We start from the raw sequence: 17,768 nt of genomic DNA on the forward strand, positions 1-17,768 counted from the left end.
CGTACCACTCTGGACACGGGTGCAAGGACCGGCCTGATCCTATTGGATTTATCGCCGGCTTTTGACACCGTGAACCATGATATTCTTATCAGAAGGCTCCAAAAGGTGGGAGTTAAGACCTCTGCTCTAAATCTGATCAAATCCTATTTAACCAATAGGTCGCAATATGTTCCGATAGGTGATTCCTGTTCAGAACAGTTCACACATCCATGTGGGGTGTTCAGGGCTCCTCACTAAGTCCTACCTTGTTCAATCTACATGTGACTCCTTTAGCTGACATCATCAGGCAGTTTTGCTTTTCACTGGTTTCCTATGCAGACGACACCCAGATAGTGGTGTCCATCTCAAGTAATCTGGAGGAAACCACTGGTCGCTTTAATCAATATATGTCCCACGTAGACAAAGCCAAATGGAAGCAAAACAGATGTTCTCCTGTTGGGATCCGACACCTCCTTTTGGTCACAGAACTGTTGGCTCTGGATATGGGAACTGTTCCAAACCCAGTGCATAAGGTTAAGAATCTGGGCATCATCTTTGGCAACAGACTTACCTTCCGACATCAGAGCAACAAGGTTGCCTCTCAGGTTTATCTTACACTGAAGTCAATCGGAAAGTGAGAGCCTTTATCCCCCAGACGCAGTAAAAACACTGGTGACGAGCATAGCCATGGCCAGACTGGACTACGGAAATGCTCTTTATTTGGGCCCTCAGAAACAGCACATGCTTAAACTTCAGTGGATGCAAAACGCTGCTGCCAAAATGTTGCTGAATATTCCTAAGTTCCAGACTGTTTCCCAAGGTTTAAAAAGACTCCACTGGCTCCCGGTAAAAAAAGAGGACAGAATTTAAATCTTTATGTCTAGAGTACAAAGCTATGCATGGAACAGGACCTGCGTTCCTGAAAGAGCACTTTTCAGGGTATCATCCATGCAGAATGCTACGCTCAGCCCAGAGCAAACTCGTCCAGACACCCAAGTTTAAGAAAGTTCGCTGGGCAGGAAGCAGCTTTATCCTGAACACTGTAACATTGTGAAACATGCTTCCTTTAGTCATTAAAAATTGCCCAACACTACTCTCTTTTAGAAAATCACTGAAAACTTAGCTATTCTCAAACTAATTCTTACCTCCTCCTTCATAATGCTGGCAGACTCCTCCGCTGTAGCGCCTAGACGTCCTTGGGCATTCCAGCGTTATATAAATCTCACAATCAAATCAAACCAAATCAGGTGTCAGATACTTATTTCCAAGACAATATTTTAGTCTATGGCAAGAATGAAGCCAAGCATACCAGCAGGTTAAGAAATGTCTTAGAGATTATTAAATCCAGTGGGTTAACATTAAGGAATGACAAATGCAATTTTTTTCAGGATGGAGTGGAGATTATTTGGGACATCACATTTCTAGGAAGGGGTTTAAACCTAAAATAAAGATAATTGAAGCTATCCAAAAAAAACAACCATACCCACTTCCAAAGATCAGCTTAATTAATTTCTTTGCCTAGTGGAGTATTATGTAAAATTTGTGGGCAATTTTGCAGAAAAAACAGCATGCTTATGCAATCTGCTAAAGAAAAACTGCAGTATTGATTAGGATGATGGTTGTGACAATGTATTTGAATACATCAAAAGTGAAATTGTACCTGCTCATCAATTATTTATACATTATCTCTGCTGATGCAAGCAATGTTACCTGGGTGCTGTACTTATGCAGAAAAGGAGTGATGGATGTGAGGAAATGATTGCATTTGCATTTCGAACTTTTAAGGGGTACAGAGGTTGAATATTCCCCCATAGTGTTGTGTGTCGATTTAGATACAGTATGAATATCCCGATTCATGCCCTTATATAGGTACAATTCACATTCCCTTATTTAGGAATAGAAATCCAGCCCTTATTTAGGCATTATCCATGCTAACCAAATCTAGGCAGAGCTACTTACATCCGTTCATCTACGTCACAATGAGTTCTAGGAAAACCAGACTCTTAAGCCTTTAGGACTTCCCCTTGCTTATTGATTTCTCCAAGAACACATTTATTATGCATGAACATCTATTCCTTAGGGGTTCATTCATGACATTCTTATGCCCGACTTTTACGTCAATACTGGCATTCCTAAACACCTTCAAGGTATCAATATACCTTCACTTGCTATGGCAAGGCACAGTGCGGTTCGGCTACCTACTTGCACCACGCGGCGCGCCTCAGCAAATCCCGAAGGAAGTCAAGTCCCCGGCACTGACCAGACGCTGTTATCCTCCTCGCCGAGAATCCAGCTCCAGTGTTTCTGACTCCCCTTGCGGGGTGTTAGAGATTGAGTCCCGGGAAAGAGATACCAACGTCTCTCATTCTAAGGCATGGAGCTGATTAGAACCTAGAGAAACTTTTGGCAACTCTTGACATAACTAAACCAGATCAAAACAGCACCTACTTCTTCCTCATACTAGACTTAGGTTAGGTACACTGGGGTAGGATTATTTTAGAAGCACCAGATGAGTATTTTAGCATGTGTTATTTATGTATGTATTTTAATGAATTTATGTCATAGCTACAAGACATGCTATTACAGTTTTATTTCATTTTATTGCTAACTCTGTACATTTTATACTTCACATTCTGTCTTACGATTGTAGCAGTACATATCTCTTGCATGAGAAATAAGACTGTTCAATAAACCCTTTTTATTGAAACGCCCGTCTCCCTGTTTCTGTGCAACACTGTAGAAACGAAGCATGCACGATTGACTGAATGAAACGGTTATCTATTGTTTCCACGACTCTAAGATTATTCCAACTCTAAGGGAAACAAAGTTGTCATGTTTATGCGGTTGTCAGAAACTAATCCCTTCTTGTTCATTCAGGAAAGTTTCTAGTGACCTCTAAGTTAGCTGGCACACACAAGTAATTAAGTTTAATGAACTCGATAGAGACATACTGACCTCAGTCCTATGTCAAAACTATAGTGTATATTATTCCAATGCGCAGAGCCTATCAGGGATATAGGAACTACACTACAATAGCATAACAAAAATCCACGAGAAGTGGTCTTACAGAAGGGCACTAAAATAAACAGAGGCCAAAATGATCAAATACTAACAAACATAAATTCACACCAAATGATGCAACAATAGGCAAGACAACAGCCAGCAAAAACTTAGCCCTGTATTTATCCTCTACCTCTATCAAAAACTGAGGAGCAATCACAAAAGATAAATAACCAGATCATACTAACACCCAAGTACATATCACAGGACCCTCAGGATTACTTGAACAGAGGAAATGTCCTAAATTAATGGCAACAAAACCAACTTTAAGCCATCTCTCCATGACTGATCTACTATCTATTGAGTTTATCAACCAGGGAGACAAGAATCAAAACGAACAAACTCTGTATACCTGGAAGTCAACAGAGACCCTCTAATGAATTCTAAATGCCACACAACAGTTCAAAGAATAGGGATAATACTTTCTAAGCCCTTGAAGTGATGCTACTCCTTACCCCTATTACGACAGCACAACAATCGGTCTTACACATTTAGTATAACACCAGACTATTCCACATTACAAAATGCAAGAGGTGACTTGAGAGGAATTGAGTTAGAATCTAAAACACAAAGAAAAACCCGGGCTACTTGTGGCGGATCCTGGTCGGCTGCACAAAGGGAATGACTCGACAACAATAGAAACTAAGGGTACCAGTCTTTACTAAATCTCTTACCGTGGAACATTGCAGGAGCAAAGCACGAACTCCGGCATAATACACCACCAGATAACTGGAAAAATTATGATCTAATCGCCCTTCCAGAAACATGGCTGATTACCCCAGTTCTAATGGCAGGCTACACCCTACACCACGTAAAAGCAACAAGATCTCAACCACATGGCAGGCCAAAAGGTGGTCTTGCTGTGTACGTCTCCACAGCATTACAAATTATGGCTGTTCAAATGCCTGTCACAACAGTTGACATGCAACTGATAAACATCAACTTGGGGCATGGTAAAGGAGCAAATACAATCATTCTTATAAACATTTAAGCACATCCAAGGAGTGAGGTAAAAAATGCCCTATTCAACAAACTGACCACTGTAATAAAGGAAATAAGGTTCGATAACTCAAAGTCTGCATAGCAGAAAAAGAGGGCTTGGTAACGTCCAAAGTGGTCCTATGGGAGGCCTTCAAAGCAGTCATGAGAGACAGGGCACAAAATAGGCTGGCCGAGGCGACCCGAGCCATCCACCTTGAGACATTGGAAGCCCGAATATTGGAGCTAGAAATGGAATACCAGAGTACTAAAGATACAGGGACTCTACGTAAATTGATGGATACCCAAAGTCAATACAGAGAACTAGTAACCGGAGAGGCCAAAACGCAGGCACTGTCGACATTGCATTGTCTGTATGACGTAGTAGACAAATCGGGCAAACTGCTGGCATGGCTGAGCAGGAGGGAGAGAGATGCCAGGTGGATTGAACAAGTGCGCGACACCCAAGGGAACCTAACGGGTTCAGACGTCCAGATTGCGGACGCTTTTGCTAAGCACTACCAGTCATTTTATGAGGAGCGAGATCTGGGAACAGAAGCGGATGCCATGAAATATATGGAGCATCTGGAACTCCCAGTACTGACGGACACAGATCTCAAAGACCTGGAAGTGCCCCTAACGCTGGAGGAAATCATACAGGCCCTGGCTAAACTACGAGCAGGGAAATCCCCTGGCCCGAGTGGGTTCCCGGTAGAATTCTTTAAGAAAACGGCAGACCTTTTGGCGAGGCACCTGCTGGGGTTCTTTGAGGGGGCACTCCAGGACGGGGAACTTCCTCCGGACCTCCGCATGGCCACGATTATTCTGATATTTAAGGAAGGTAAACCGCCAGAGGAATGCTCCTCTTACCGCCCTTTTTCCCTACTAAATATTGAAGTAAAACTCCTGGCGACGGTACTGGCGCTCAGATTGCGGAGGGTTATCCCAGACTTGGTCCATTTGGACCAGACGGGGTTTCTCCTGGGTAGGGCGACTAGATTCAATCTCCATCGGTCGCATAACTGGCTACAGGAGGTGAGCAAGAGACAAGACCCCCACTGGTTCCTATCCCTTGACGCTGAGAAGTTGTTTGATGTGGTTCATTGGCCCTTCCTAGAGGGAGTTATGATAAGGCTGGGCTTTGGCCCAAATTTAAGGCAATGGGTGCAACTGCTGTATACAGACCCCAGAGCCAGGGTCAAGGTGAACGGGATCATATCCTGGGATTTCCCAGTTAGACAGGGAACCAGGCAGGGATGCCCCCTGTCCCCCTTGCTCTTCACGCTGACGATAGAGGTGCTTGCAGCGGCAGTCCAGCAGCATCCGGACATCGGGGGTTTTCAGTTGGGACCATTAGACGCCGCGGAGGAAGAGATATCCCTCTACGCTGACGATGTCCTCCTATATATTACGCCCCCTGCCACGACGATCTCGGTGCTTTTCTCAGGGTTAGAACGCTATGGAGCGCATGCGGTTTACAGGATCAATTGGCATAAGTCAGTGCTATATGATCCTAGAGGACGTGAACAGTGGACGGCCCTTCCAGAGAGGTTGCAAACGACGGCGGAAGGCTCCACCTACCTTGGTGTATTCATGACGCTAGATAGAAACACCTCATACGACAAGAATGTCGGACGAATTATATGTAATTTTGTGGAGGACGCAAACAGATGGCAGCTCCTTCCCCTCACGCTCTTAGGCCGCACGGCCATGTTCAAGATGATGACGTTGCCCAAGCTTCTATACGCGTTCCAAAATGAATACTACCCCCTCCCTCGAAGGGTGTTTAGGGGAATAAACTCGGAAGTCCTCGTCAAACAACCTAGAGTAGCACTGGCAACCCTACAGAGACACAAATATAGTGGGGGGATTTCACTTCCCAACACAGAGGCTTACTACTGGGCAGAACACCTGGTGGCCATCAATGACTGGTTTCATGCCCCGGCCGCACACCCCACATATGCATTGGAGCGGTACGTTATGGTTACCTGCCCGTATAACTACTATCTATACGGGGGCAAAGGAAAGGGGAGACTGCTGCCAGCTACAAGGCTTACGCTGGTGCTATGGAATAGAGCAAATAAGTCCATAGGATGGGAAAAGAAGACAAACGCCCATATGGCACTGCACATGGATGAAAGAGCTGAATAAACTGAAAGGGTTCAAAAAGTGGGACGACATCGGAATCTTGACCCTAGGAGACGTGATTGCGAAGGGGGCACTGAAGTTGTTCCCAGCCTTGAGAGCGGAGTTTGCCCTCCTCTCCACACAATACTTTAAATACGTTCAACTGAGACATGCGTGGCGGGCGGAGGGGATCACGGAAGGCACACTCCCTGAATACGCACCCCTAGAGGGCCGCCTACTGCAAGAACAAATACCAGAGAGAGCGGTGTCCCTTACATATAGGACCCTTATGAATAACATGCCCGATGGGATCGGTGCCCTTCGCAGTAAGTGGGAGAGTGACGTGGGTGAAATGGATGAGGTAGACTGGGACACTGTTCTTATGCATCCAAGAGAGGTAGCAATTAAATTCCGTCTGAGGCTTATACAGTTTAACGTCCTCCACAGGACCTATTTCGATAGGGTATGTTTACATAGAATTGGAAAAATAGGAGATATAAACAGCCTAAGATGCGGCCAAGAAGGAGGGGACTTCTTCCATACACTCTGGTCATGTCCGATGATTCAGGTTTACTGGGTGGGGATTCTGAAAGAACTGGGTGAGGTCCTGGAAGTGACCTTGCCGACAGATTCAAAACTAGTCCTGCTGGGCATGACCAATGATGTAGATCTCGCCTGCCCGTTATTGATATTCCTGGTCCTGGCCTTGGTGGTAGCTAAGAGGGTTTGTGTCAAAGTACTGGGGGCAGCTACGTCACCCCGGATAGAGGAATGGCAAAGAGGCCTAGACCTTTATATGGCGGCTGAGAGGGTCACATATAAAGCATGGGGCTGCCCTAAGAAATTTGGCAGAGTCTGGAGTAGATGGAGGAAGTATTGTGGCCTTGATGGGGGGCTGTGAGAAGGGAAGTGGGAGGAAGACACATTCAAGGACAGGAGGGCTCCGAGGGCTTTCGGATGGGGCACAGCAGATTGGGGTGCAGTAGACTGTGTTAGTAACATGGTGCGGGAAGTATAATGATGTATTGTTTTTATTGGTGTGGCTGGGGGGGTGGAGGGTGGAAGGTCGGGGAATGATGAGCAGTGATGACATGACTGTTTTGCTGCAATATGAAAAAATGCAAATAAAATAAAATAAAAAATTAATGCTGCCTGTGTTACAGAGTCAGCCTGGATACTTTACTTAACCAAAACCTTTACAAAAATGGGACATAGAAGGGACAAAACAACAGGAACCCTTAAACATCCATCAATAATGGAGGAAAACATTACAACATACTCAATTACAAGCAGGCCAAGCACCAACACTATCGTCCCGGGCTCAAATAGTTCAACTGAACAGGCCAAACCTGTATATACGTTAAGAATGACAGCAAAAGACGCAGAACATACTCCAAAAATGGCAAATTATAAAACACCCAACAGGTGCCACCCCCAATTGACAAAACTTAACTAAGTCACCATGATTTTTATAATATAAATATCATACCAACTCCATTCATAGCTAGTCTTCTTTTGATTATTTGTTGTTAAATTATAAAACACAACATTCTCCAATACTATTCACAGAAGACAAAGTTTCCAAAGGAATAAGATCAAGCCGAATGGACAGTGAGCTACGTCCAAATGGAATCCTCTAGGCGATTTTTAAGTTGGACCCGGACATCTGGTTATCCCCGTTTTCTTGTTTATACAATGAAGTGAGCAGTTCAGGCATCCTTCCAGAGAGCTGGAGAAGCTCTATAATTAACCCTGTATACACAGGAGGGGACAGGAAAGAACCAGAAAACTGCAGAATGATTATTTTAATAGACTCGGAAGCAAAATACTACGCCTCGCTGGTTCTTGGAGACCTAGTAGACTGGTCAGACAATAACAACATAATCCCTATTAACAAGACCAGATTTCACAGGGTCTCTGGTACAATCACAAACATCCTAGCTTTAGTATTAATGGCAGACAAGGCCATCCAATACCGAAAAAATCTACATCTATGCTTCATAGACTTCAAGGTGGCATTTGAGGAGTCAATAGAGAATCGTATGGAACATACTAAGGCAGTGGGGCCTCCCAGGCCCAACCCTCTGAGCCGTAACGCAGCTCTACACAAATACGTGCATGCAAGTTAAAGGAGCAGATGGCACCAGACTCACAAATAAATTACATACCGAAGATGGTCTAAAACAAGGTTGCATCTTAGCCCCTCACTTGTTTAACCTTTTAATGGGTAATCTCTCGCCAAAGTTTTGATCAGGTAAACTCGCATCATCACACCTTGGTCCACTACAACTTAAGCACATATCCTATGCTGACGATATAGTTCTGTTAAGCTACACAAAAGTAGGTCTTCAAAGAGTGATAAATGAACTGGAACATTTCGCCAGGAAAAACTTATTAGAAATTAAGACAGCAAAAATAAACGTTATGATGCGTGTAACCTGTAGCTAACAGAAATGCAAAGTGTTCGGCATATTGGTAAGACGAATTTTACACTCATAGCTGCTTATGTCATTTATTCTGTCTGATGCAAGTTCAACAAGTTTGTTTTAAAAAAGAGAAAAACCAAAGACCCATCCAGATTTCTACTTATGCTGTAAATTGTGTACCCACGTGGATACTGAACGCCGCCGTACCCCTGGGTTATCGGCACAAAGGCTGTGTTATACTAATACTGCTGAAGGTTAATGTTCACACCACAGCCAGCCCAGATGGCTGTAAGCTGGAAACTGTATACTGTATTAGAGGTACAATAAAGGTCTTAAAAAAAAAACGTTATGACCATAAGCCATTGCCACCAAGCGCAACATCATTTAAACTAGGTAATACGAACCTGAAGACGGTAACAAATTACAAATACCTCGGCTTACACATAGACAACTGATTAAATTTTCAAACACACAATGATAATCCATTTAAGAAAGGAAATGGGTTTATTTATTTATTTATTTATTTTCTTGTATAGCGCAGGAATCGCCCCCCTAAAGGGTATCTCCGCGCTTGTGCCAAAGCTATGTTACCTGATCTTGCGCAAGGAGGTGTGCTATAATTACATGGATGGGAAAAGATGGGTTTTGAGGGATTTCTTAAAACTCTGGAAGTTGGTACCCTGTCTCAAGATAAAGGGGAGCGAGTTCCATAGTATGGGACCCTTGTAGGACAGAGCTCGACCTCCCAGTCTTACTTTCCTCACACGTGGTACCTGAAGGAGCATTTGGTTGCTGGAACGTAAAACACGTTCAGTCCTATAGGGGATGAATTTTTCTGTCAGGTATTTTGGTCCAGAACCAGAGAGACATTTAAAAATGGTACAGCAAATCTTAAACTTGATACGTTGTCATACTGGTAACCAGTGCGGTGTATCAAGGAGGGGATGGGAGGGGGATCTGGCCGTGGCATTAAGGACCAGTCTTGCTGCGGTGTTCTGGACCACTTGCAATCTACTGAGTTGTTCCTCATTGACACAGATGTAAAGGCCATTACAGTAGTCTAGTCTACTTATTACAAGGGTCTGAACAAGGGTCTTTCTATATTGATCAGGCATAAAATGGAAAGATGCGTCTTAAGAGTCCGATAGTATGGAAACAAGACCCAGTCACCTGATTAACATGTTCTCTTAGCAACAAGGCCTGGTCTAGACGTACTCCAAGATTCTTTGCTATCTGCTTGGGACAGGGAGCTGGGCCCAGGTCCAGAGGCCACCAATCTGGTGACCACAGGAGAGGCGCCTCCCCAAACAACATAACCTCAGTTTTGCCTACGTTGCATTGGAGGCAGTTAGAGGCCATCCAATCTGTCACTGCTCTCATGCCCTCAGCGAAAGATTTCCTGATTGAGGGTGTGAGGGTTTGGAACGGGAACAAGAGTTGGGTGTTGTCAGCGTACGACACCGGGGTGAACCCATAAACTCTCACAATGTTTCCAAGGGGGGCCACATACACATTGAAAAGTGGAGGGCTTAGGCATGAGCCTTGTGGCACCCCCTTGGTGAGCTCCCTAGAGGTGGAACGTAGGGAGCCTAACCTGACACTTTGTGAGCGATTGGAGAGAAAACTCTCCAGCCATGACAGAGCCTGACCTCCTATCCCCACCTTCCGCAGACGACCAAGAAGAATGCCATGTGACACCGTGTCAAAAGCAGCGGAGAGGTCTAACAGCACCAGAATCATAGAGCCCCCACTGTCCAGTGCCATCCTGATGTTATCAGTCACGGAGAGGAGGGCAGATTTGGTGCTGTGATTGGGTCTAAACCCAGATTGGGAATAGTCCAGACCTCCCGCTGCCTCGATGTACTTAGACAAATGGGTGTTTACATGCCTCTCGGTCATCTTGCTGAGGTATGGCAAAAGGGAGATGGGGCGGAGGTTAGAAAGGTCTGTCCAAGGCAGCGTTGTGTTCTTGTGAATGGGGTTCACCACGGCTTTCTTCCACGCTAAGGGTACTTTTCCCTCCTTAAGGGAGAGATTCATTACCAATAGCATCTCTGACCTGAGGAACGAGCTCAAGGAGGCAACCATTTTGGCAGGTATAAAATCATCAGGGGACCCTGTTTTAATGTGGCTAATTAAGGAGCTAAAATCAGAGTCATTGACTTCTGGGCACATCATTAATGAGCTATCATCGTTAATGGATGACTGGGGCAGAGTGTTAATGATGATATTGCTAGGTCTGGAAGCATTCGTTATTCTTCCATATATCATCTCAATTTTGTTCTCAAAAAATGCAGAGATGTTATCGCAGAGGGGTTGGGAGAAGTCATCTGGGCTTTCACAAGCTCCCGGTTTAACAAAAGTTTGTAGAATATTATATAATTCTTTAGAGGAGTTGCCTGCTTCAGCTATCTGCATGATTAGACAATTCCTTCTGGCTAGTCTAATATGTTTATAGTAACTGGATTGAGCCTCTAAGTATACTTTCTTGATTTCATCCGTTCGGGTTTTCCTCCATACTTTCTCCAGTCTTCTACACCCCTGTTTTTCTATTCTAAGCAGTTCTGAGTACTGGACCTCTTGTTTAGAAGTGGGGTATTTTTTGTGAAGTTTAAGGGGGGCCAGGTACTTAATTGCCTCTGCTAGATAGTTATTAAACTTAAACAATGCAGATTCCACATCGTCTGTTTCTAAAATCACCAGTTTCTTCCATACTGACTGTAAATCCTCCACTGTTACTTTATGCCATTGGCGACGCCATATGGCCGGAAGAGGTGATCTATGGGGGGGTCTGTTCTTCTCTAATAGGAAGAACTCAACTAAGGACACTAATCCTAGTGGTAGCGGGACGGTGGACGCTGTAGCGGCGCTTGGGCTCCTGTTAATTTTTAAAAAACGGTGTTGTGTTTATTTTAATTGCGTGCATCTTCTACTGGGCTTACCTACTGCCTCTCCCCATTCCACCTTCCTGCACCGCTAGCCCCGGTCCGGATCGGCAGTGTGCCGCAACTCGGAGGGCTGACGGGGTTAGCAGGCCACCATCTTGGGAGGGCAGTGTAGGCTGGGTCAGCGCTCCTGACATCGCGCTCGAGACCCCATTTAAGCCCACCCCCATGCGCACGCGCAGCGGACACTAATCCTAGTGGCAGCTGGACGGTGGACTCTGTAGCGGCGCTTGGGCTCCTGTTAATTTTTAAAAAACAGTGTTGTGTTTATTTTAATTGCGTGCATCTTCTACTGGGCTTACCTACTGCCTCTCCCCATTCCACCTTCCTGCACCCCTAGCCCCGGTCCGGATCGGCAGTGTGCCGCTACTCGGAGGGCTGACGGGGTTAGCAGGCCACTATCTTGGGAGGGCAGTGTAGGCTAGGTCAGCGCTCCTGACATCGCGCTCAAGACCCCATTTAAGCCCACCCCCATGCGCATGCGCAGTGGACACTAATCCTAGTGGCAGCGGGACGGTGGACGCTGTAGCGGCGCTTGGGCTCCTGTTAATTTTTTTAAAATGGTGTTGTGTTTATTTTAATTGCGTGCATCTTCTACTGGGCTTACCTATTGCCTCTCCCCATTCCACCTTCCTGCACCCCTAGCCCCGGTCCGGATCGGCAGTGTGCCGCTACTCGGAGGGCTGATGGGGTTAGCAGGCCACCATCTTGGGAGGGCAGTGTAGGCTGGGTCAGCGCTCCTGACATCGCGCTCGAGACCCCATTTAAGCCCACCCCCATGCCGAAGTTGCGCCTAAGTTAAGCCCGTCTGCGCCCGTCCGCGGCCGACCGGGGCTAGGGGCATTCCACTCTGCCCAAATTTTAACCTTTTCATCAGCCCAGCTTCGAACTATGCAAGGTCCGTGGGCTCTGCCCGACTGTACTACTGCCAAAATCTCTGAACTCGGCCTCACGCCGATTTCTCCTACCCCTAATATTCTGGCCCCAGTCCCTCCCCCTCCCGGCTTCCCAGCATCGCTCCCTTCAATTCCTGCAACTCCGGCAACCTTGGTTCTCCTTTTGAACACTAGATTGGCAGTCAAGCATTTTCATGAACTCTTTGTTCTGCTAGACACGCACCAACCTGATCTTCTGTTTCTTACGGAGACTTGGTTCTGCCTGGACTCCCTTCCAACCCTTCTGGCCACCCTCCCCCCTCCTATTATGCCATCCGTGCCGATCGTCCGGCCGGTAAGTCTGGTGGTGGGGTGGCTCTCATTGCTCCCACGGAACTTCACTTCCAGATACTACCAGCTCCTCCCATTGCTATGATTGATTACCTGGTTGTTCGCTCTGCTTCCTTTTTGCCACCTCTTACCTGCCTGCTCGACCACGGTGCACTTCCTTCATGCCTTCCAGGACCTGCTGGCTACCCTAGCAGTCAATAATTCCTCTATCCTGCTGCTTGGCGATTTTAATTACTGGCCTTTTGATCCAGCTGAGGACCTTCCGTCTAAAGAATTTTCTGACTCTCTATCTTCTTTTAATTTGGTGTCTCAAGTTCACTGCCCCACTCACATCCATGGCCATATTTTGGACCAGGTTTGGTCGCTCAATTGTCCTGTTTCTTTCCCGGTGGTCTCTCCTTGCACTTGGTCTGATCATTTTTTTGTTTCCTTTTCCCTGTATCCCAGTCTTGTTAGGAAATCTCCCCTCCCAAGGAACACATGGGCCCGGAATTGGACTCATGTGGACGTGCCATCACTCTGCTCCTCCCTTTCTGCCTCTTGCCCCAACCTTCAAGATCTCCCTTTCCATTGTCAAATGGACTCCTTAAACAATTGGCTCAGTAGAGGCTGCGATCAGGTGGCCCCTCTCAGACGAGTTTCTGCCAGGCGCAATCATGACGCCAATAGGTGATTTAATACCGCATTGAAAGAGGAAAAACTGGCCCTCCGGCAAGCGGAGCGTGCCTGGCGACGTGCTTATTGTCCCATTCTTAAAACTCAGTACACAACTCTTCTGAACCAATATAAGAAGTCTATTCTTCTTGCCAAAACGGAGTACTTTTCTTCTAAAATCTTGCTCGCTGAAAACCAGCCTAGAGAAATGTTCTCTATTGTGCAAGATCCGGCATTCTCTGACAGAGTAACCCTCAAACCTTCCCCTTCCCAGACCGTCTGTGATTCACTTAATAGCTATTTTTTAGACAAAATCTCAGTTATTAAGACTAATGTTGTCCCCCCCCCTTACTCGGTCCCACAGCCCTTTCTCCCTCAGATGCATCTTGAACACTTTCCCCCTCTGACTACAGAAGTTTTCCTGTCCCTCATCTCGATGGTTAAGTCAGGCTCTCCATCTGACATCTGCCCTGCACACATTTTAAAACAAATTTATCTGGCCTGTCCTTCCCCTCTGCTCACTCTTCTTAATAACTCCCTGGCCCATGGTGTTGTTCCCCAGGCTCACAAATCGGCAATCATTATCCCCATTTTAAAAAAGCCTGGTCCCGACCCATCCTCACTTGCCAATTACCGTCTCATTTCCCTCCTCGGCAAAATTTTGGAGCGTCACATCACTAGAACACTCAGTATCTTCGTGGAGGAGAATGGCTGCCTTGCCTCCCGTCGGGCTGGGTTTCGCCCGGCGCACTCTACAGAGTCCGTTGTCCTCTCTGTGATGAACAACCTCAGAGAGGGCATGGATGCTGGCCGGCCCCAGGCTCTGATCCTCCTTGATTTATCCGCCGCCTTCGACACGGTGGATCACTCCATCCTTCTCTCCCGTGTCGAGGCGGTCAGCATCAGGGGGTCCGCCCTGGCCTGGCTTGCATCCTTTTTAAAGGACCGTACTCATGCCGTCCATCTGGCCAATTTCTCAGCTCCCCTCCAATCGGTCCACTGCGGAGTGCCGCAAGGTTCTTCCCCGTCTCCTTTGTTGTTTAATTTGTACATTTCCCCTCTTATTTTTGCACTTCAGCAGATTAACGTCCCCATTTACAACTATGCTGACGATCTCCAGTTGGTTTTTATTTTATCCTCCTCCCCTGAGTCCATTCACAACTTTCATTCTACTATGTTGTTCATCAGGGACTGGATGAGCTTTAATCATCTGAAGCTTAACCCCGACAAAACCGAGCTGGTGTTGACGGGAGGCTCCTCCAGTCCCTGGTTCTCTTTCTTTTGGCCTTCTTCCCCGGGTCCCCCTCCCACCCCTTCTTTTTCGGTTAAAACCTTAGGGATTAAACTTAATGCGCACCTTTCACTGCACTCTCAGATTAGTTCAGTTGTTTCTTCGTGCTTTCTCACTCTTCGCACTATCCGTAAGGTGTCCCACTTTTTTTCTTTTTGTGCCCTCAAACTCATTCTGTCTGGGATGGTGATCTCCCGCTTGGACTATGGCAACGCCTTGTATAATGGTGTCCCCGCCTACCATCTTCGGAGACTCCAACTAGTGCAGAATCAGGCAGCCCGACTTGTTTATATTCTGTCCAAGTCCCATCATGTTACCCCTCTGCTCAAAGCTCTGCACTGGTTGCCTATCCGGGAGCGTGCCTTGTTTAAGATGGGTTGTATCACCTTCCATGCAAGGGCAGGGACAGCCCCTCACTTTATCTCTTCTGAGATCAAGGCATACTGTCCTAGAAGAGAGTTGCGTTCCTCTTCACAATCCCTTTTGGTTGTCCCTCGTTTCAAGAAGAAGAGGTCAGGTGGTGCAAAATTCTCTACGCTTGCGCCTACCTTTTGGAATGCCCTTCCTCCCTCCCTTAGATTCACCACCCATTACTCAGAATTCCGCAAATCCTTAAAAACATTTTTGTTTACTCACGCTTTCCCACGTTAGTCGGCCGGTTCTTCACTCCCCCTGGGTTTTGTGTCCTAGCGCCAAGAAACCGCGTGGTATATGTGCGCTTTATAAATAGTTTAATTTCAATTTCAATTTCAAGAAGTGATCTGACCAATTCACGCACCTATGAGGACAACATTGTATTTTAAAACCAGATTCAGAATGTGGCCCCCTATGTGTGTGGGCCCACTATTTTGCATGTGGAGTCCTAGTGTGGATAAGTCTGAGAGCAAGGAGAAGGTGTCCAGATGCGTAGGGATATCAGCGTGAATATTAAAATCTCCTAAGAGTATAAAATCTTCCTTTGCCCTAAGATAAGGGGCCAGCATTTCCATAAGGGACTATGTAAAACCCTGCGCTGATCCAGGAGGACGATAAACTAAAGCTCCTTTCCAGTGAGTCTTAGTAATGGAGCTGACCTTAAATACCATTATTTCCATCAGAGTGCTGCTACGTTGTTCAAGTATGGACATTTTTAAGCCCTCTTCATATACGACCGCTATGCCCCCTCCTATTTTGTCTGGGCGGTCTAGATGTAAAATCTTATATCCCCCAGCATTATGGTTGGAACTGTAGGTGATTTAAGCCATGTTTCCGTTAGGAAGCAGATGTCCGGGGTAGCCGAGTAGACCAGATCTCATAATTCGCAGTAATGTTTTGGCAGGGAGCGTATGTTCAAAAGAAAGATCTTTAGGCCACTAGGAGAAGGGTTCTCTCCAACAGTATTACTGCCCGTATGTGTGTGGTGATAAGATGCTTGAAAATGACAATTCAGGCAGGAAAAGGGGCCTCCGGGCATGGCCAAAAGTCCCGGGCACATCCTATCAACGGGGTTGGTCGCAGCTCTTTTAGTACTTGGGCAGTATAGGTGAGACCATTTACCCTAGTAGGTGGTAAATCCATCTAAGCAGAGCCTCAAGCCCCGAGCCGCGTCCAGTCGCGGACGGGCGCAGACGGGCCGCTCGTTGGCTGCTCTTCGGCGTGTCTTCAGCTGTGCGCGATCGCTGCGCCCCCGGAAATGGGCGAGGGCTAAATAGCCCTTGAAGTCAAACCACTAGAGCGCTAACCGCACCAGTGGTTACTGGAAGTACCTGGCTCTCACCTGACCCGCCCTCCGCACAACGGTACTAGTTACCTCGTGGGAACGGGCGGTCAGGAATGAAAGTTGAGCCGAGGCTTCCCCGCTGCACTTCAGAAATGATTCCCCTCCTATTGATTCAGGTATGGGAAAATCGGCACAATGGCACTGTACAAGTGCGGATTCTGGCGTGGTTTAAAATCAGCACAACACAGAATGAGTAGTTTAAAATCAGCACAACACAAATAAAATTAAAATTAAAATGATTTTAGTCAGCACAGCGTAGAGCGAAATTAGGGAACCTTAGCAAGAGCAAGTGGGTCGGGGACACTACCATCGTCGCCTTACCGCCTTAAAGAGTCTGTCTTTTAAACCAGTATTAGCTGTTATCAAAGCAAAACTCTTGCTGATTGCTGACCCTAGCCTGCGCGAGTGAAGCTCAGCACGGTAAAGATGTAGTAATTCTTGAAAAACTTCAAATAAAGAAATACAAAACAGTATTTGGTTTTCCACGGAACTCCTCTCCAGCACAGGTCCACCTGGAATTTGCCAGAAGGTATGCAGCAATACAACAGTGGTACAAAGTCTGTCTAAACTGCCAGAATCTACTCAGCACCGCTATCTGGATTGCACAGGAAGATGACCCTCGAAGATGATCTTCGATCAGTCTACAACTAGTACTTGCAGTCATCAATATAGTCACAAATTTGGCAGATCTTTGGCAACAGAACCTACCTATTCAACATTACGACAAACACTGATTAAAGTGGCAAAGAGGCATTTGCTAATCGATGATAAAATCACATTTAGCAGGCACTCCCACAGGTGTATGGTATTGCAATCGTACTCAGTACTACAACCCGCAGCATATATGACCATAACATACTCCCTATATTTAAAATGAAAGCTACTAGCAATATGTCTTGGGTCACTACCGACTAATGCTGATCAACCGCCCTGGAAATATAGCAGGCCAGTGTCATGCACCCTATGTGGTGCAACAAAGCAGGACTTTGTTCACGTGATCTGCATATGTCCCATTTTAAAACCAAATCGACTTTTATTGCTAAAACAATTTTTTAACGCAAGGGGAATTTGTACCTGCAGACCTGCTATACTAAAGTGTCTTGATCCAAACGATCCACAGCTTAACTGTAAACTGGTAAAATTGTTACTCTTGTATGAAAAACTAAAAATCTTGCCCCACTCCAATATGGTGTGAAGAGCACAAAAACACTTTAGGTTAAAAAATGTTTGGTGCAATTGTTCGAACATTGTCTCTTTCTCCTGCAAATGTACTATTAGGGACTATAAGATTTTAATATGTGTATAATAATTGTCATAATATGC

This window comes from Lissotriton vulgaris, chromosome 1_1 (genome assembly GCF_964263255.1).
Source record: "Lissotriton vulgaris chromosome 1_1, aLisVul1.2, whole genome shotgun sequence".
In the NCBI taxonomy this organism is placed as follows: domain Eukaryota; kingdom Metazoa; phylum Chordata; class Amphibia; order Caudata; family Salamandridae; genus Lissotriton; species Lissotriton vulgaris.